We start from the raw sequence: 20,639 nt of genomic DNA, 5'->3' as shown, positions 1-20,639 counted from the left end.
ACTGGCACCAGAAATGCAAGGCCATCACGGGATCCCATCCCCGCGACGGCGAAGAGGAGGACCCAGGCCCGGTGCGCCATTCCGTGCATTTGCACTGCAAACATGGTGTTATGGTTTTGAGGTGTTGGAGTGGTGATGGCCACTCCCATGGGGAGGAGCCCCGTGAGGAACCGCAGTACTAGGCTAGACTCGGGACATGCAAACACAGGAGATATGTCTTTATTATATAGCTTGAATGATACCACCAGAGGTGGCAGTAGTGAGGTGATCCAGTAGTAGCAGTCAAGGGGCCTTCGGCAGAGGAGACCCGTCTCACAATGATAGATGTTAGCAGCACATGATAGTATAGGGAGCTCTGGATACAGGTTCCCAGTGCTGAACTGTAGATGAGACAGATGAACAATGGTTAGATTACTCACTAACAGGCCGATACAGTAAGGAGCGGTAGGGAGAGCTGCGTTAGTGCCGGGCGCACCCGCGGTTGCCGCACGCACAGTCCAGCTCACCTACCGCTCAATGCTGTATGTAAACAGCTTGCAAATGCAAGCTGCATCTAAGAAGCGTCCGTGAAGCGTTAGGCCTGCGCAACCCATTTTACTGTATAGAGCCCTATACACTATCCTGGGTGCGATGAAACGATTCACGGACACGCTGGTATCTGTCATTTCAAATGTCACTTCAAAAAACGTGTTACAAGGGGTTGTACTGATATGGGAACATCCCCGACACCTTTATGGAAGGCGGCTACCGCACTGACATGCATCCTGATGGAGGAAGTTTTTAGACCTGACTCTGACAAGTGCCAGAGATAGTCCAGAAACTTCGTAATTGGCCGTTTTTGCCGCGCGTTTAACCTGCTAACTTACCGCCTACCCTTACTCCTGCGTTAGAGGCAGGGGTAAGGGTAGGCGGCAAACTTTCCCCCAGCCCCCGCTCACCTGCCCTGGCCGCGTCCATGGATGCTGGTCTCCGGGGCAGCCCCAGTCCTCTCCCCTCCTCCCGAAGCAACGAAAGCGGAAAAAAGCGAAAAAGCAAAAAAAAAAAAGTAGCAAGAGAGAGAGGGGAGAGGGGACGGGCAATCCTACGCTCGAGATTGCCAGTCCTCTTTCCCCTCCTCCCGAAGCAAGGCGCGAAAAGCAGCCTTGCTTCAGGAGGAGGGGAGAGAGGACTGGCAGTGTAAAGCAACGAAGCGACTTACTTTTTTTGCAGCCCCCCTCCGGAGACGGACATCTGCGACGAGGGACCGCGGCTCCCCTGCCTCCAGCTGCCCGCGAAGATAGACGAATCGCACGGGCGAAAGCGGCCCCTGTGCGTGCAATTGGGCCGCTCAAGATGTGACGTCACGACGTTTGGCGTCATGGCATGTGACGTCACGTCTTGAGCGGCCAATTGCACGCACAGGGGCTGCTTTCGCCCGTGCGATGCGTCTATCTTCGCGGGCAGCTGGAGGCAGGGGAGCCGCGGTCCCTCATCGCCGATGTCCGTCTCCGGAGGGGGGCTGCAAAAACAGTAAGTCGCTTCATTGCTTTTCACTGCCAGTCCTCTCTCCCCTCCTCCCGAAAAGCAAGGCTGCTTTTCGCGCCTTGCTTCAGGAGGAGGGGAGAGAGGACTGGCAATCCCGAGCGTAGGACTGCCCGTCCTCTCTCCCCTCTCTCTCTTGCTACTTTTTTTTTTTTCGCTTTTTCGCTTTTTTCCGCTTTCGTTGCTTCGGGAGGAGGGGAGAGGACTGGGGCTGCCCCGGAGACCAGCACCCATGGACGCGGCCAGGGCAGGTGAACGGGGGCTGGGGGAAAGTTTACCGCCTACTCTTACCCCTGTCTCTAACGCAGGGGTAAGGGTAGGTGGTAAGTTAGCAGGTTAAACGCGCAGCAAAACGGCAGGGTAAAAAAGCGATAGTCGGGGTGCGCGCGTTACTGTATGGGAGGGAATAGCTAATTCGATCGTTTACATGTAATATACATGCCGCGGGCGGAAGGGGTTACCCGGTGATTTAAGGACGCGGTAAGAGTAGGTTAAAGGGGATTGTGTATCGCAGGAAGGGCTAACGCGGCCGAAAAGTGGGTAGAAAGCACGTTAGGAGCAGGGTAACCGCGGCTGCACTTTACTGTATTGACCTGTAAGTTGGTAGCTGTATTGGTGGAGATCCCAGCAGGCAGAAGTAGTTGAATAGCAGGCACCAGGCAGGGAGAGCAGGCCCTCGAGGAGCTAGTACCTGATCCCAGAGAGGTACCTGAAAGAAAGCACAGGGCCCCCTGTGATTAGGTGAAATACCCCGAAGGGCAGAGAGAGCTTCCAGTGGCAGCACGGAAGTGGCAGAGTAGCTCAGACCAGAGGTATTCCAATCCTTACTAACTCGAATTGTTAGCAAACGAAGGGCAGGCTAAATACCTGGATGGCGTGACGTCACTCGGAGGGGCCGCCTCCGAGGTTCCCGCCATGACGTGGATAAAGACGTGGGTGGCGTGCGCGCGCGCACCCTAGGAAGCCCTCAGGAGAAACATGGTGGATAGCCTTGCCATAGCTGTTCCAGGGACGCCGGAGAGAGCGGCATGAAGTCACGGCGGTCGTCATCTTCCCAAGGCTAGAAGAGAGATCAGGAAGACAGGTGAGGCACAGAGGTCGAAGCCGTCTGAGACCGACGGATGCAACACATGGGGAAGCGGTCCTGTGGCCATATGGCCCACTGATCTTCCTGTTTGGCGGGGGGGGGGGGGGGGCGGAAGCGCCGCGCACAGCTTCCGCTTCCTACCCCCCCCAATTAGGAAGATCGGTGGGCCTCCTGGGGGAATTCTGCACTACTGCGGAGCGCAGAATTCCCCCCTGTGCAGAAAATAGCAGAGGAGACCCCGGCATGCCGCGAACGGAGCGCATCCCACGGCACACGGGACGCACACCATTCCCAGCAAAAATGAAGGCTCGGTGCACCGTTTACAGTGAAAAGGGAAGACCCCCATGTGCTGTGAATGGACTGTGCTTCGCTCAAGGCGAAAATGGAAGGCCCCCATGTGCCGCGAACTGTGCGCCCGGGCCTTCATCTTTCGCCGCGAATAGAGCGCATCCCATGGCACACGGGGGCCTTCCCTTTTCGCTGGGAACGATGCGCCGGGCCTTCATCTTCGCCATGAACAGAGCACATCCCGCAGCACATGCAAGACGCGCTCCGTTTGCAGCATGCCGGTGAGAGAGAATGTGTGTCGGGGAGGGGAGGGTGAGAGATAACAGGAAGGTGTGAGAGAGCATATGGGGGGGATGCCGATGAGAGAGAATGTGTGTTGAGAGAGGGGTGGTGGTGTGGGGGAGGGTGAGAGACAGCTTGGTTGGTAAGAGGGGGAGTGGGGGGATGCTTGAGTGTGGGTTTCAGAGAGGGAGCCTGTATGAGGGGAGGGGTGTGGGGGAGGGGAGGGTGACAGAGCAGGAGGGTGTGAGAGAGAGCATGGGAGGTAAGAGAGGGGGCTGGGGAGATGCTTGAGTGTGGGTTTCAGAGAGAGGGAGTATACTACCGTCCACCTGGTCAAGATAGTGAGACTGACAGTGAAATGCTAAGAGAAATTAGGATAGCTAACCAAATTGGTAGTGTGGTAATAATGGGAGACTTCAATTACCAAATTGGTCAAAAATAGTCAGTGGTATACCACACAAATATAATCAGCAAAAAATTAGTGGAAACCAAATTAGTTAAATATTATAGCCTAAAAGGTGTCAGCAAGCCTGTTGTTGTGACACTTAAACAGTGACCAACCGGTCTACACATCACCCACCTTCCAAAGTCCTTTTTAATGAAATATATATTTTTTGAATTTTTGATTTTTTGTAAAACTTCTTCTAGTATGTACTAGTGAAAGACTCTTCGTATTCAATTTTAACCAGACCCAACATGGCCCGTGTTTCGCTGTGAAGCTTCTTCAGGGGCATGCAATGATAAAAATGAATAGCGAGTCATATCACTTTCACCATTATGAAAAGGACACAGCGTCTCGATAATTTCACCTAAAAACATCATTGACAAAATTAATTCTAAATTCTTTAACAAGAATAGAAGAGCAGAACAGTACTTATCTGTACATGAACTTGGCTACCATTTTGAAAGGGACACAGCGTCTCGATGTCTCTTCGCCTGAAAGCAAAGGAAACGAAGACGAGGCTTTTACTTGTTTAAATATCCAGTCATCAGATGATGTCATAAACGCGCGGAACTTGAACCTTATTCAACAGCTGATGTATGATTAAAAAGGTTCTGTCAACTAGAAAAAATAACAGCAGCAATGTGTTGATGTAACATTAGCCGAGAAAAACATATAAATCGAGTTCAGTATTTAACCCGGTCGGAGCAACAGTGTTGAGTTTGTAAATCCATCTTTGTTCTTTCTGCAGCAGTAGTGACTCTCGGTCACCACCGCGCCAATGTTGAGGAACATGATCGATAGCACAAAACTGAATGTCAGCAAAATTATGCCCAGAGTTTAGACAATGCATCACCAGTGGTTCATCTATTCTAGAGTGCTTGATATTGGATTTATGTTCAATCATCCTTGTTTTTAAAAGACGTTTGGTTTTGCCAACATATGATAGTCCACATGGGCAACTGATCAAATAGATAACCATGGTAGATAAACAGGTGGTGTGGTGTTTCAAAACAATTTTTTGTCCAGTGCCAATGGTCAATGAATTGTGAATGGACATGGAAGAAGCACACACTATACAGCTGTTACATGGAACATGTGATCCTTGTGAAGTGTCATTTGCGTCTAAAGACACAGAACAGTCTGATCTCACTAATAAGTCCTTTAAATTAGTAGCCCTTGAAAAAGTGATCCGTGGCGGGACTTGAAATATCTGGTGTGTTTGTAAAACATGCCAGTTCTGAAGTATTGATTGTCGTATTTTATAGGCATCAGAAGAATAGGGCAAAACACAGGTGTGACGAGTTGTTTCTTCTTCTCTTCTTGGCAAAAATAGCCATTCTCTGTGCGAAAATTTTGCTCTTAGATAAGCTTTACGGATGCTTGACACAGGGTATCCACGAGCCACAAAACGTTCACGAAGTGATTTTGATTGTACTTCAAAATCAGCTGTAGTGGTGCATAGTCGTCTTAATGGAATGAATTGGCTTATGGGTAGATTTAATTTGAAATTTTTGGGATGGGCACTTTCAAAATGTAGAAACGTATTGGAACATACTGATTTACGATACAAGGATGTGATAAATTTGTTCTCTGTCATGGTAATTTTGATATCAAGAAAGGATATAGATTCTTGTTGTACATCAGCTTACCCCAATATTGTTGATGTTGTACATCAATTACCCCAATATTGACTGGGTAAATGTATCATCGGGACATGCTACAGAGATAATGTTCCTGGATGGAATAAATGATAGCTTTATGGAGCAATTGGTTCAGGAACCGATGAGAGAGGGAGCAATTTTAGACCTAATTCTCAGTAGAGCACAGGATTTGATGAGGGAGGTAACGGTGGTGGGGCCGCTTGGCAATAGATCATAATATGATCAAATTTGAATTAATGACTGGAAGGGGGATAGTAAGCAAATCCATGGCTCTCGTGCTAAACTTTCAAAAGGGAAACTCTGATAAAATGAGAAAAAAACTGAAAGGAGCAGCTACAAAAGTAAAAAGTGTGCAAGAGGCGTGGTCATTGTTAAAAAATATCATCCTAGGAGCACAATCCAGATGTATTCCACACATTAAGAAAGGTGGAAAGCAGGCAAAACGATTACCGGCATGGTTAAAAGGGGAGGTGAAAGAAGCTATTTTAGCCAAAAGATCTTCATTCAAAAATTGGAAAAAGGATCCAACAGAAAAAAATAGGATAATGCATAAACGTTGGCAAGATAAATGTAAGACATTGATAAGACAGGCTAAGAGAGAATTTGAAAAGAAGTTGGCCGTAGAGGCAAAAACTCACAGTAAAAACTTTTAAAAATATATCCGAAGCAGAAAGCCTGTGAGGGAGTCAGTTGGACCATTAGATGATCGAGGGGTTAAAGGGGCAGGTGGAGGAGTTGGGGCAGGTGGAGGAGTTGGGGCCTGAGAGGGCAAAGTGGCCAGGGGAGTAGGGAGAGCGAGTGGAAGGGACACTCTTACAGTGAATTTCTAGGGAAATTCTGCTCAAAATATTTAAAATTCTGCAACTTTAAGTAATAACTTTTTTCTGTATTAATTTAAAATGTAATTACTTAAAGACTGTCATGTAAATTGTGCTATTTTGACCAATATAGTTTGCAGAATTTTGCAGAATTTTAAGTTTTTTTGCACAGAATTCCCACAGGAGTAGCCGTACAGCCCGAAGATAGCAGGAGGCCGGTGGTAGTAGAAGAGGCCAACTGATCTTCCTGCTGGGGGGATGAAGCGGAACCAGAAGCTGTGAGCGGGCTTGTGTGTATGTGTGGATGAGAATGGGAGCCTGGGTTTGTGTCTGGGTGAGAATGGGAGCTTGAATGTGTGTATGGGATGAGAATGGGAGCCTGGGTTTGTGTGTGGGTGAGAATGGAAGCTTGAATATATGGGAAAGAATAGGTGCTTAAATGTGTGTATGTGTGGGTGAGAATGGGAGTCTGGGTGTGTGTCTGTGGGTGAGAATGGGAGCCTGGGTGTGTATGTGGGTGAAAATGGGAGCCTGGGTGTGTGTGGGGGTGAAAATGGGAGCCTGGGTGTGTGTGGGTGAAAATGGGAGCCTGGGTGTGTGTGGGGGTGAGATGGGAGCTTGTATGTGTGTATGTGTGGGTGAGAATAGAAGCCTGGGTTTGTTTGTGGGTGAGAATGGAAGCTTGAATATGTGGGTGAGAATGGGTGCTTGAATGTGTGTATGTGTGGATGAGAATGGGACCTTGAATGTGTGTATATGTGGGTGAGAATGGAACCTTAAATGTGTGTGTTGCATCTGTCGGTCGCAGATGGCTGCGACCGCTCTGCCTCACATCTCTTCTACCCTTTTCCTCCTGCCTTGGAAGGATGGCTGCCTCCGCTGCTGTTTGCCGAAACTCTCGGCGTCTCCGAGCCAGCATGGGCGTCCACGTCCGCCATGCTTATTCCTGAAGGACTCCTAGGGCACGCGCACGCATGCTGCCTACGTTTATGAATACATCATGGTGGGAACCTCAGGGGCGGCCCCACCGCATGACGTCAGTACCTCCGGGTATTTAAACCTCCGCTCCGCTCTAAGTCAACAAGTTAGCAAGGACCTACAAACACATCAAGAGGACGTCAGGAAGGTTTTAAGATGTCTATGGGTATACCACTTATACGCGAAACTTGAGAAGTGTGAGTTCCACAAGGAATCTGTACCCTTCCTGGGATACATTGTTTCAAAGAATGGGTTTCAGATGGACCCCAAGAAATTAGAAAGCAACCAAGATTGGCCATTTCTTGGGCTTCACAAACTACTACCATCCTTTATCAAGAACTATTCATCATTGACGGTCCCTCTCACTGCAATGACCAGAAAGGGAGCCAATCCTGCCAACTGGTCTCCTGAAGCTATATCAGCCTTCCTGTCTCTCAAAGAGGCTTTTCAAATAAAGCCGTGCCTCCGCCATCCAGATCCGCATCGCCCATTCATCGTCGAGTTCGACGCATCGGATGTCGGCGTGGGAGTGGTTTTGAGCCAGTACTTCGAATCCAATGTGCTCCATCCATGCTCCTTCTTCTCAAGGCAGTTCTCACCCGCCGATAGATACTACGGAATCGGAGACAAAGAGTTACTCGCAATCAAACTGGCCTTTGAGGAGTGGTGTCCTTGGCTGGAGGGCGCACAACATCAGATAGTAGTGTACACCGATCACAAGAACTTGGAGTACCTCAGACATGCACAATGATTCAATCAGGCAATGAGGCTGAGGGGCTGCCCTTCAACATCGGGCACCTTGGGGAACAATCCCTGTCACAAAAACACAAAAAAGAGAAAAATCACTGGGAAAAAAAGAAGTTATTCACAACCGAAGGAAAATGAGAACCGCCCACTATGATGTCACCACGCTCAGTGTTTCAGCCGGTAAACGACGCCGGTTCACCAGGCAATGAGGCTGAGGGGCTGCCCTTCAACATCGGGCACCTTGGGGAACAATCCCTGTCACAAAAACACAAAAAAAGAGAAAAATCGCTGGGAAAAAAAGAAGTTATTCACAACCGAAGGAAAATGAGAACCGCCCACTATGATGTCACCACGCTCAGCGTTTCAGCCGGTAAACGACGCCGGTTCACCAGGCGTCACGCGCCGAAGGGGCGCGACAAAGGGGCTTTCCCCTTTGTGCTCCCCTTCGTGCTAACCTTTGTGCTCCTTTTACAATAATTGTATGTATGTTTTTCGTTAATAATTTAACTTTTAGTAATGTTGTTTGGCTACTTGCTTTATTTACAACTATTTTATTACATATGTTTCAATGTATCAGACTAAGGAATTTTATTTCCTGCTTATACTGTTTCATTGTAAACCGGTTTGATATGCATTTTATGCATGAAAATCGGTATATAAAAATTATAAATAAATAAATAAATCACCGTCAAACAAGATGATCACTGTTCTTTAACAGATTTGATTTCCTTTTGAAATACCATCTGGGAGAGAATAACATCTGGGCTGATGCCCTGTCACGATCCTTCTCACCACAGGATGTGCCTGACGAACCCTGTCACATTATTGATCCCAGGAAAGTGGTCCTTGCAGCCACTCATGTTGTACCTGCTGAGAAGACAGTTGTGGCTAGAAATCAAAGGAGGAAACTGTAGAAGTGGGCGCACGATTCCCGCCTGGCTGGCCATCCTGGTCAGAGTCGTACCTTGGCCATGTTACAGTGGTACTATTGGTGGCCAACCATGAAAACAGATGTACAAGCTTATGTGGGTTCCTGTGCTGTCTGCGCCAAGCAAAAGCCGCCAGCCGGACGTCTGTGGGGTCTGCTTCAACCCCTGCCAGCGCCGGATGAACCCTGGACACATATAGCAACTGATTTTGTGGTAGACTTGCCACTCTCCAATGGGAACAACACTATTTGGGTCACCATTGATCGCTTCTCCAAGATGGCACATTTTGTAGCCTTACCAGGTCTACCCTCAGCTGGGGAGTTAGCGAGACTCTTCATCAAACATATGTTCCGTCTTCATGGAATGCCTAAGCATATTCTGTCCGACAGAGGAGTACAATTCACTGCTAAGTTCTGGAGAGCCCTATGTCAAAAGTTTGACATCTCTTTGGACTTGACCTCCACTTACCACCCTCAGTCTAATGGACAGACAGAAAGAATGAACAGAATGCTTAAACAGTTTCTACGGTCCTATGTTAATTCAAGACAGAGTAACTGGGCAGAACTGCTGCCTTGCGCAGAATTTGCTATCAACTCACATCCTGCTACATCTACGGGGTCTTCTCCTTTCCAACTCGTCTATGGACGACAACCGCTTCCTCCTCTGCCAATTCCCTTATCAGTGGCTTCTTCTGCCGCCCAGGCCACTGCAGCAGAGTTATCTGAGCTTTGGAAGCAAATGAAGGATCTACTCCTTAAAGCAGGACAGAAAGCAAAAAAGATCTACAATGCTCACCATCGAAAGGCACCTCAGTTTCAGCCTGGAGAAAAAGTCTGGCTGAGTACATAAGAACATAAGAAATTGCTATGCTGGGTCAGACCAAGGATCCATCAAGCCCAGCATCCTGTTTCCAACAGAGGCCAAATCAGGCCACAAGAACCTGGCAATTATCCAAACACTAAAAAGATCCCATGCTACTGATGCAATTAGTAGCAGTGGCTATTCCCTAAGTTAAACTTGATTAATAGCCGTTGATAGACTTCTCCTCCAAGAACATATCCAAACCTTTTTTGAAACCAGCTACACTAACTGCACTAACCACATCCTCTGGCAACAAATTCCAGAGCTTTATTGTGCGTTGAGTGAAAAAGAATTTTCTACAATTAGTCTTAAATGTGCTACTTGCTAACTTCATGGAATGCCCCCTAGTCCTTCTATTATTCGAAAGTGTAAATAACTGAGTCACATCGATTCGTTCAAGACCTCTCATGATCTTAAAGACCTCTATCATATCCCCTCTCAGCCGTCTCTTCTCGAAGCTGAACAGCCCTAACCTCTTCAGCCTTTCCTCATAGGGGAGCTGTTCCATCTCCTTTATCATTTTGGTTGCCCTTCTCTGTACCTTCTCCATCGCAACTATATCTTTTTTGAAATGTGGCGACCAGAATTGTACACAGTATTCAAGGTGTGGTTTCACCATGGAGCGTTATAGAGGCATTATGACATTTTCCGTTTTATTAAACATTCCCTTCCTAATAATTCCTAACATTCTGTTTGCTTTTTTGACTGCTGCAGCAAACTGAGCCGACGATTTTAAAGTATTATCCACTATGATGCCTAGATCTTTTTCCTGAGTGGTAGCTCCTAATATGGAACCTAACATCGTGTAACTACAGCAATGGTTATTTTTCCCTATATGCAACACCTTGCACTTATCCACATTAAATTTCATCTGCCATTTGGATGCCCAATCTTCCAGTCTTGCAAGGTCCTCCTGTAATGTATCACAGTCTGCGTGTGATTTAACTACTCTGAATAATTTTGTATCATCCGCAAATTTGATAACCTCACTCGTCGTATTCCTTTCCAGATCATTTATATATATATTGAAAAGCACAGGTCCAAGTACAGATTTCTGAGGCACTCCACTGTTTACCCTTTTCCACTGAGAAAATTGACCATTTAATCCTACTCTCTGTTTCCTGTCTTTTAACCAGTTGAAAGGACATCACCTCCTATCCCATGACTTTTTAGTTTTCGTAGAAGCCTCTCATGAGGGACTTTGTCAAATGCCTTCTGAAAATCCAAATACACTATATCTACCGGTTCACCTTTATCCACGTGTTTATTAACCCCTTCAAAAAAATGAAGCAGATTTGTTAGGCAAGACTTCCCTTGGGTAAATCCGTGTTGACTGGGTTCCATTAAATCATGTCTTTCTATATGCTCTACGATTTTGATCTTGAGAATAGTTTCCACTATTTTTCCCGGCACTGAAGTTAGGCTCACTGGTCTATTGTTACCAGGATTGCCCCTAGAGCCTTTTTTAAATATTGGGGTTACATTGGCCACCCTCCAGTCTTCAGGTACAATGGATGATTTTAATGATAGGTTACAAATTTTAACTAATAGATCAGAAATTTCATTTTTTAGTTCCTTTAGTACCCTAGAATGCATACCATCCGGTCCAGGTGATTTGCTACTCTTTAGTTTGTCATTCTGGCCTACTACATCTTCCAGGTTCACAGTGATTTCGTTCAGTTCGTCTGACTCATCACCCCTGAAAACCTTCTCCGGAACTGGTATCTCCCCAACATCCTCATTAGTAAACACGGAAGCAAAGAATTCATTTAGTTTTTCTGCAATGGCCTTATCTTCCCTAAGAGCCCCTTTAACCCCTCGGTCATCTAATGGTCCAACCGACTCCCTCACAGGTTTCTTGCTTTGGATATATTTTAAAAAGTTTTTATTATGAGTTTTTGCCTCTATGGCCAATTTCATTTAAAATTCTCTCTTCGCCTGTCTTATCAATGTTTTACACTTACCTTGACAATGCTTATGTTTCATCCTATTTTCTTCAGATGGATCCTTCTTCCAATTTTTGAAGGATTTTTTTTGGCTAAAATAGCCTCTTTCACCTTACCTTTGAACCATGATGGTAATCGTTTTGCCTTCCTTCCACCTTTCTTAATGCGTGGAATACATATGGACTGCGCCTCTAGGATTGTATTTTTAAACAATGTCCAAGCCTGTTGAACACTTTTAACCTTTGCAGCTGCACCTTTCAGTTTTGTTCTAACTATTTTCCTCATTTTATCAAAGTTTCCCTTTTGAAAGTTTAGTGTTAGAGCTGCAGATTTACTTATTGTCCCCCTTCCAGTTACTAGTTTAAATTTGATCATGTTATGATCACTGTTGCCAAGTGGCCCCCACCACCGTTACCTCTCTCACCAAATCCTGCGTTGCACTAAGAATTAAATCTAAAATAGCTCCCTCTCTTGTTGCTACCAAGTTCCTCCGTCTTAAACTACCTTCAGCACGTTTTGCACCTCGCTATGTAGGACACTTTGCTATTCTTCGGTGCTTGGGAAATCTGACATACAGTTTGAGACTACCTCCATCAATGAGAATACATAACATCTTCCATGTCTCTCTCTGTTAAAACCCTTGATGCTCTCAGAGTTCTCTAAGAAGACCCCAGAACCCACTAACCTGGACACTGAGGACGATATTGAGTATGGTGTAGATGACATCTTGGATGTCCGAAAGAGAGGCAAGATGTGGGAATACCTCATCTCCTGGGAGGGTTATGGACCAGAAGAAAACTCATGGGAGCCTTTAGCCAACATCATGGACAAAGACATGGTACATCAATTCCATCTCGCACACCCTTGAAAACCCAGACCACCAGGAGGAGGTCCTGAAGGGGGCCCTTTAAAGGGGGGTACTGTTGCGTCCGTCAGTCGCAGATGGCTGCGACCACTCTGCCTCACTTCTACCCTTTTCCTCCTGCCTTGGAAGGATGGCTGCCTCCGCTGCTGTTTGCCGAAACCCTCGGCGTCTCCGAGCCAGCATGGGCGTCCCCGTCCACCATGCTTCTTCCTGAAGGTCTCCTAGGGCGCGCGCGCACGCTGCCTACGTTTATGAATACGTCATGGTGGGAACTCGGGGGCAGCCCCACCGCATGAGGTCAGTACCTCTGGGTATTTAAACCTCTGCTCTGCTCCAAGTCAACGAGTTAGCAAGGACTTTGGTTTTGCTACTCTGACCGCTTCTAAGCTGCTCACTTGGATTCTTCACTTCCCTCCAGGGTATCTCACTCCTATGGAACCTGCTCCTCGGGGGCCTCTCGTTTCTACTCACCCTTTGGGATTAACCTGCCTAACCTTAAGGACACCAAGGCCCTCGAGGACACTCGCTCCTCGAGGGCCTATTCTGCTCAGAGTATCCTGCACCTGGGACCTCGGGTCCCTTTCCTCTTCAACTACCAAAGGAAGTTATCAGCACTGCTACTCTGTGAGTATCACTATGCTCCAGCTCTCCTCATTCCACCCTTCAGGTTCACGGCTTATCCCGCGCTGCGGAACACTACCGGACCTTTGCTACATCGGGGTAAGACCATCTTCTACAGAGACTGTCTGAGCTTACTGTGTTATCGCTGGACTACAGTACTGTCTGTTCCTTGGGCAAGATTCAACTCTTCAACAGTAGTATAATAAAGCTTTCTCTCCTCAGTGTCTTCTTACTAGAGTCTAGCCAATCGTTGTGGTTCCCCACGGGGTCGCTCCCCATGGTGGAATAGTCATCACCACTTCGACCAAGAGTCCACAATATGCCACAAGCCCAACAGTGTGTATGTGTGGGTGAGAATGGGAGCATTGGTTTGTGGGTGAGAATGGGAGTCTGGGTTTGTGTGTGTGTGTGAGAATGGGTGCCTGGATGTGTCTGTGTGTTCATAAGAATGTAAGCCTGGGGAGGGGTGAGAAAGTGAGAGCTTGTATATGTGTCTGCAGAGAATGTGAGCTTATGTGTGTGTGTGGGGGGGGGGGGGGGGGGGGGAGAGCATATGAGCATGAGAGCTTGAGTGTGTGAGGGAGTCTGTGAGAGAAAGCGTGTATGTGTGTGTTTGTGGAAGGGAAGAAGACAGTAGTAGAAGAAAGTCACTGAAAAGGAATTAAGAAATGAGCAACAAGGGAAAAAATACTAAAAAGAGACCAGGACCAACTGATTAGAAAAATACAAAGATCAGACAACAAAGGTGAAAAAAAAAAATTATTTTGAGATGTTAGCAATTTAAATATGTCATCTTTAGGAATGTGCATTTCTTATATTTTTGTATTTTGCTCTTTCTTAAGTATTCCACTGTTCAGAAACTTTAGTTTCTCAGGTTTTCTATTTTGGTTTTATGTTTCTAATTTGTAGTCTCTTATTTCTATCAGGCCGTTACAGTAAAATGCGGCCGCAGTTACCCCGTTTCTAACCCGCTGTGTACTCATAATTTCGCCGCGTAAGTCTAACCCGCGATTCACTGTTTTTACCGATCCTTACCGCTTCTTTAACGTGACGCGTATCTCTTTCCGCTTAGCTATTCCCTCCCATACAGTAAAGTGCGCCCCGACTATCGCCTTTTTAACCTACTATCTTGCCGTGTCTTTAACCTACTAATTTACCGCCTACCCTGACCCTTGCGTTAGTGTAGTGAACTTAGCCGCCCAGTCCCAAACCAACCCAATCCACAGAAAAAAAAATGCTTCTCGCACTTAGCCGCCCAGTCCCAAACCAACCCAATCCACAGAAAAAAAATGCTTCTCGCACTTAGCCGCCCAGTCCCAAACCAAACCAACCCAATCCAAGCCCAAGCACAGAGACACGAAATCTCACAGTCCCAAATTTTCCCCCAGCCCCCGCTCACCTGCCCTGGCCTCGGCCACGCAAGCCCCCAGCAGCAGCAGTAGAAGTAGAAGGGCGGCAAGAGAGAGCGGCTTCAGCAGTCCCGCCGGCCAAGGTGAATACGTGCACGCCTGTAGGTCCAATATGGGCGCTCAAGGCAGCGAAGGCACATGCGCACACACCGTGACCTCCGACATCCAGCCGGTCACGACGTGTGCACATGTGCCTTCACTGCCTTGAGCGCCCATATTGGACATACAGGGGTGCACGTAATCATCTTCGCAGACGGGGCTGCTGAAGCCGCTCTCTCTCGATGCCCTTCTATTGCTGCTGCTGGGGGCTTGCGTGGCCGCGGCCAGGGCAGGTGAGCAGGGGCTGGGGGAAAGTTTGGGACTGTGAAATTTCGTCTCTCTCTGCTGGGGCTTGGATTGGGTTGGTTTGGTTTGGGACTGTGAAATTTCGTCTCTCTCTGCTGGGGCTTGGATTGGGTTGGTTTGGTTTGGGACTGGGCGGCTAAGCGTGAGAAGCATTTTTTTTTCTGTGGATTGGGTTGGTTTGGGACTGGGCGGCTAAATTTCGTCTCTCTCTGCTGGGGCTTGGATTGGGTTGGTTTGGGACTGTGAAATTTTGTCTCTCTCTGCTGGGGCTTGGATTGGGTTGGTTTGGTTTGGGACTGTGAAATTTCGTCTCTCTCTGCTGGGGTTTGGATTGGGTTGGTTTGGTTTGGGACTGGGTGGCTAAGTGCGAGAAGCATTATTTTTCTGTGGATTGGGTTGGTTTGGGACTGGGCGGCTAAATTTCGTCTCTTTCTGCTGGGGCTTGGATTGGGTTGGTTTGGGACTGTGAAATTTCGTCTCTCTCTGCTAGGGCTTGGATTGGGTTGGTTTGGTTTGGGACTGTGAAATTTCGTCTCGCTTATCCGTCCAAAGGAAGGTGCTTTGTTGTGCTCCCTGCCTCCGATCGCCGGCTGCTGGGGCTTGCTGGCGCCAGGCGCTCAAAGCAGCGGGATCTGTAGGAGAACCATCCACTTCCTGGTACCTGTCATTTCAAACGTCATTTGAAATGACATTTGAAATGACAGGTACCAATGCACCCAGGATACTGTATAGGCGCTGTATAGCGCCTATAAAGTAAAATGGATTGTGCTTCATGGACGCGGCTTGCATTTGCATGCCATTTAAATACAGTATCGAGCGGTAGGTTATCCGAACTGTGCGTGCGGCAAACGCGGGTGCACCGGACACTAACGCACCTCTTTCTACTGCACCTTACTGTATCGGCCCGTATATTAGGTAAAGATCGGTCTCTGTTTTGCCTGTGTGTGTGACTGAAATGCAGTATTTCTGCTAGCATGTAGTTTCTCTGTAGTAGTAGCAGTGGCGTAGCCACGGGTGGGCCTGGGTGGGCAGGTGCCCACCCAACTTAGACCCAGGCCCACCCAACTGGCACCGGAACTGCAAGGCTGTCGCGGGATCCCATCCCCGCGACAGCGAACAAGAGAACCCACGCCTCGTGCGCTATCACGGCACACATGGGGAAGCGCTGCTGCGGCCGTATGGCCAACCGGTCTTCCTGTTCGGGGGGGGGGGGGGGGAGCGGAAGCGCCGCGCGCAGCTTCCGCTTTCTCCCCCAAAGCAGGAAGATCAGCTGCCTCTCCTGCTGCCACCGGCCTCCTGCTATCTTCGGGCGTCGGGCCGTACTGCCCGCCGATCTTCCTGCGGGGGGGGGGAGGAGGGAGGAAGCGGACGTTGTGCGCTGCGCTTCCGCTCCCCCCCCCCCTGACAGGAAGTTCGGCGGGCTGTACGGCCCGACGCCCGAAGATAGCAGGAATCCGGTGGCAGCAGGAGAGGCAGCTGATCTTCCTGCTCTGGGGGAGAAAGCGGAAGCTGTGCACGTGCTTGAATGTGTATGTGTGGATGAGAATGGGAGTGTGTGTGGGTGAAAACTGGAGCCTGGGTGTGTATGTGGGTGAGAATGGAAGCTTGAATATGTCGGTGAATGGGAGCTCGAATGTGTGTATGTGTGGTTGAGAATGGGAGCCTGGGTTTGTGGGTGGGTGAGAATGGGAGCTTGAATGTGTGTATATATGGGTGAGAATGAGAGCCTGGGTTTGTGTGGGTGGGTGAGAATGGAAGCTTGAATATGTGGATAAGAATGGGTGCTTGAATGTGTGTATGTGTGGGTGAGAATAGTACCTTAAATGTGTATATGTATGGATGAGAATGGGAGCTTGAATATGTGTGGGTGAGACTGGGAGCATGGGTTTGTGGGTGAGAATGGGAGTCTGGGTTTATGTGTGTGGGTGAGAATGGGTGCCTGGATGTGCGTCTGTGTGTGCATAAGAATATAAGCCTGGGGAGGGGTGAGAAAGTGAGAACTTGAATGTGAGCTTGGGGGGGGGGGGAGAGCATATGAGAGTGACAGCTTGAGTGTGTGAGAGAGAGTCTGTGAGAGAAAGCGTGTATGTGTGTGTGTGTGTGTGTGTGTAAGGGAAGAAGACAGTAATAGAAGAAAGACACTGAAAAGGAATTAGGAAATGAGCTATAAGGGAAAAAATGGGAAAAAGAGACCAGGACCAACTGATTAGAAAAATACAAAGATCAGACAACAAAGGTAAAAATATATATCTATATTTTGAGATGTTAGCAATTTAAATATAAGCAACACAACCGCTCTCTCAAAATTTATGGACAGGTAGGAGCCGTGTATAAAATCTTAATAATAAGAAGGCTAAAGTACCACAAATCACCGTGAATTATGTTTGTATCATTAAGTAAACCTCATACTTAGGCGTAGATGTGAATGCTATGCCTCATAATTTGGCATTATTTATCAGTAAAAAAACAACTAGCAGACCTGCATGCCTACAGCCCACCCATGTTAACCTTGTGCCCACCCAAAAAATCAATTCTGGCTACGCCACTGAGTAGTAGTCCAGCTTGTTCTGTTATTCCAGTAGGTGATGTATTAATGTTCTAGGGCCTGGTGTAGTATTTGCATTGCTGCTATTTCATAAGGTTGCTGTTCTGCTATTTGAATCCTGAGAGTCAGTGCTCTGACTGTATAAAAGGTTCTAGATGCCTCTTTCTTTGCAAGAGTTTGTGTTACTTCACAAAATAGCAGTGGAGGGTTATTTTTGCTGAGGTGACACAAGAATTTGAATTTTTTTTCATGTTAGCTGCACCTGTTCTGATGATTAATTATATTTTATTGTATTTATTATGATTTCTGATTTTCTGCAAAGATGGTTCATTTATTTATTTATTTATTTTTATATACCGATGTTCCTGTATAGCATACATATCGCACCGGTTTACAAGGAACTGAACTGTCGCCTCAGGGGCGGAATACATTAAAACAGGATACAGTAAACGGGATACAGTAAACAGTCGCCTCAGGGGCGGAATACATTAAAACAGGAAAACTTTTAGGGAGACCTTCGTAAACTCGATTAAATGTAACTGGGTTTCAAACTCGGAAACATAATACAGAGGTAAGTATATTGTCTATCGCTTCAACCGGTTTTTAGCTCTCAGGGAAAGCTTGGGTGAATAGCCAAGTCTTTAGCTTCTTTTTGAATGTTAGAAGGCACGGTTCTTGGCGGAGGTCCAGTGGGAGTAGGTTCCAAAGAGGGGGACCTGCAGTGGACAGGGCTCGTTTCCTCAGGGAGGTTCTCGCCGGTTGGGTGTGAAGCATGTTCTGGTATGCCCTTCTGATTGGTCTTTTGGAAATGTGTTGCTGTATTTGGAAGGATAGGTTGAGGGGGGAGATGTTGTGCAGAGCCTTGTGAATCATCATGAGTGATTTAAATTGTATCCTAAATTTTATCGGTAGCCAGTGTAGATATTGGAGGATAGGGGTGATGTGGTCCCGTTTTTTGGTGTTAGTGAGTATTCTGGAGTATTTGAAGTGGTTTGATGGTGCTGGCGGGCAGACCCAGGAGGAGTGAGTTGCAATAGTCCAGTTTAGGGAGGATGATAGATTGAAGTACTAGGCGGAAGTCTCGGAAATGTAGAAGAGATTTTAATTTTTTTAAGACTTGCAATTTGAAGAAGCAGTCTTTGGTAGTATTATTTATGAATTTGGTGAAGTTGAGTTGGTTGTCTAGAAGCACCCCCAGATCTCTTACTTGCGGTGAGTGGTCGATTGATGTGCAGGAGGGTTGGGAGGAACTAAGGGGGTTGAGCAGAGAGCAATTATCTGGAGCTATTATGAGGATTTCGGTTTTGCTAGTATTTAACACTAGGTTGAGGCTTGTTAGTAAATTTTTGATTGCTGCAAGGCAGCTGTTCCAATAAGACAGAGTTTTGTGGAGGGATTCTACTATCAGGATGAGGATCTGAATGTCATCCGCGTATAGGAAGTGTGTTAGCTTGAGGTTAGCTAGTAGATGGCATAGTGGGAGTAGATAGATATTGAATTCATGAAAGAATACATTAATTTTTGTTTTATTACATGATTGGATCTGATTGTATTCCATACTTATGCATTTATAAACTGCAATAAATATAAAATAAATTCTGATTAATAAGGAATTTTTAATGCTGGTAAGTGCTTGAAATAATTGAGGTAAATTATTCTAAAGTTTCATACATGATGCATAATGGCTGTTGCAAATTACTTACGGGCTGATACAGAGCGCACTGTTAGCCGGCATTTGGACGCGCGTTTTGGACGCTCTAGCTTTACCCCTTATTCAGTAAGGGGTAATAGCGCGTACAAAATGGGGTAGATTTTCAGACAAGCGCGAACAGCCTACTTTTGTTTGCGCTCCAGGCGCAAACAAAAGTACGCTGGATTTTAGTAGATACGCGCGTAGTCGCGCGTATCGGCTAAAATCCTGGATCGGCGCGCGCAAGGCTATCGATTTTGTATAGCCTGCGCGCGCCGAGCCGCGCTGCCTCCCCCCGTTCCCTCCAAGGCCGCTCCGAAATCGGAGCGGCCTCGGAGGGAACTTTCCTTTGCCCTCCCCTCACCTTACCCTCCCTTCCCCTACCTAACCCACCCACCCGGTCCTGTCTACACCCCCCCCTTACCTTTGTCGGGGGATTTACGCCTCCCGGAGGGAGACGTAAATCCCCGCGCGCCAGCGGGCCTGCTGCGCGCCGGGCCGCGACCTGGGGGCGGGTACGGAGGGCGCGGCCACGCCCCCGGGCCGTAGCCACGCCCCGTACCCGCCCCCAAAACGCTGCCGACACGCCCCCGGAACGCCGCGACGACCGGGCCCGCCCCCCGACACGCCCCCGACACGCCCCCGACACGCCCCCCTCCGAGAACCCCGGGACTTACGCGAGTCCCGGGGCTCTGCGCGCGCCGGGAGGCCTATGTAAAATAGGCTTCCCGGCGCGCAGGGCCCTGCTCGCGTAAATCCGCCCGGTTTTGGGCGGATTTACGCGAGCAGGGCTCTGAAAATCCGCCCCAATGCGTGTCCAACCCCCCCCCCCACCCGAACCTAATAGTGCCTGCAACATGCAAATGCATGTTGATGGCCCTATTAGGTATTCCCGCGCGATTCAGAAAGCAGAATGTGCAGCCAAGCCACACATTTTACTTTCAGAAATTAGCGCCTACCCAAAGGTAGGCGCTAATTTCTCCAGGCACCGGGAAAGTGCACAGAAAAGCAGTAAAAACTGTTTTTCTGTGCATCCTCCGACTTAATATCATGGCGATATTAAGTCAGAGGTCCCGAAAGTTTAAAAAAAGTAAAAAATTTAAAAAAAAAAAAATTTAAAATGGGCCCGCGGCTGTCGGGTCGAAAACCGGGTGCTCAATTTTGCCGGCGTCTGGTTTCTGAGCCCGTGGCTGTCAGCGGGCTCGAGAACTGACGCCGGCAAAATTGAGCATCGGCTGTCAAACCAGCTGACAGCCGCCGCTTCCATCAAAAAAGAGGCACTAGGGACGCACTAGTGTGCCTAGCGCCTCTTTTTACCACCGGGCCTAATTTAAATAAAGATACTGTATCGCGTGCACAGGAGAGCAGGCGTTTGCCCGCTCTCCCGCGGTTTTACTGTATCAGCCCATTAGAAAGCCATTCTAGGGTGCAGTATATGGCATCATTTATCAATAAGAAAACAACTAGAAGACCTGCATGCCTACAGCCCACCCATATTAACCTTGTGCCCACCCAAAAAATCAATTCTGGCTATGCCATTGCACCTGGCACAGCCTTCCTGAGTTGGTGTGTTAGGCTTCCTATCTGGCCATATTAATGTC

At 47.8% G+C, this 20,639-nt stretch overlaps 1 protein-coding gene across 1 annotated transcript in view; it reads right to left on the bottom strand.

The window, feature by feature from the left end:
* Positions 1-3,486: 3,486 nt before the first annotated feature.
* The window catches only part of GAB3 (GRB2 associated binding protein 3), a 510,223-nt gene continuing 493,070 nt past the window's right edge, over positions 3,487-20,639 (bottom strand). The window contains exon 11 of the mRNA XM_029607883.1: positions 3,487-4,114. The gene's annotated coding sequence lies outside the window, so the exon portion shown is untranslated. The remainder of the gene's footprint in view (positions 4,115-20,639) is intronic.

This window comes from Rhinatrema bivittatum, chromosome 6 (assembly GCF_901001135.1).
Source record: "Rhinatrema bivittatum chromosome 6, aRhiBiv1.1, whole genome shotgun sequence".
Classification (NCBI taxonomy): domain Eukaryota; kingdom Metazoa; phylum Chordata; class Amphibia; order Gymnophiona; family Rhinatrematidae; genus Rhinatrema; species Rhinatrema bivittatum.
Note: the sequence above shows the minus strand (reverse complement) of the source record. Positions and strands in the feature narration are given on the sequence as shown.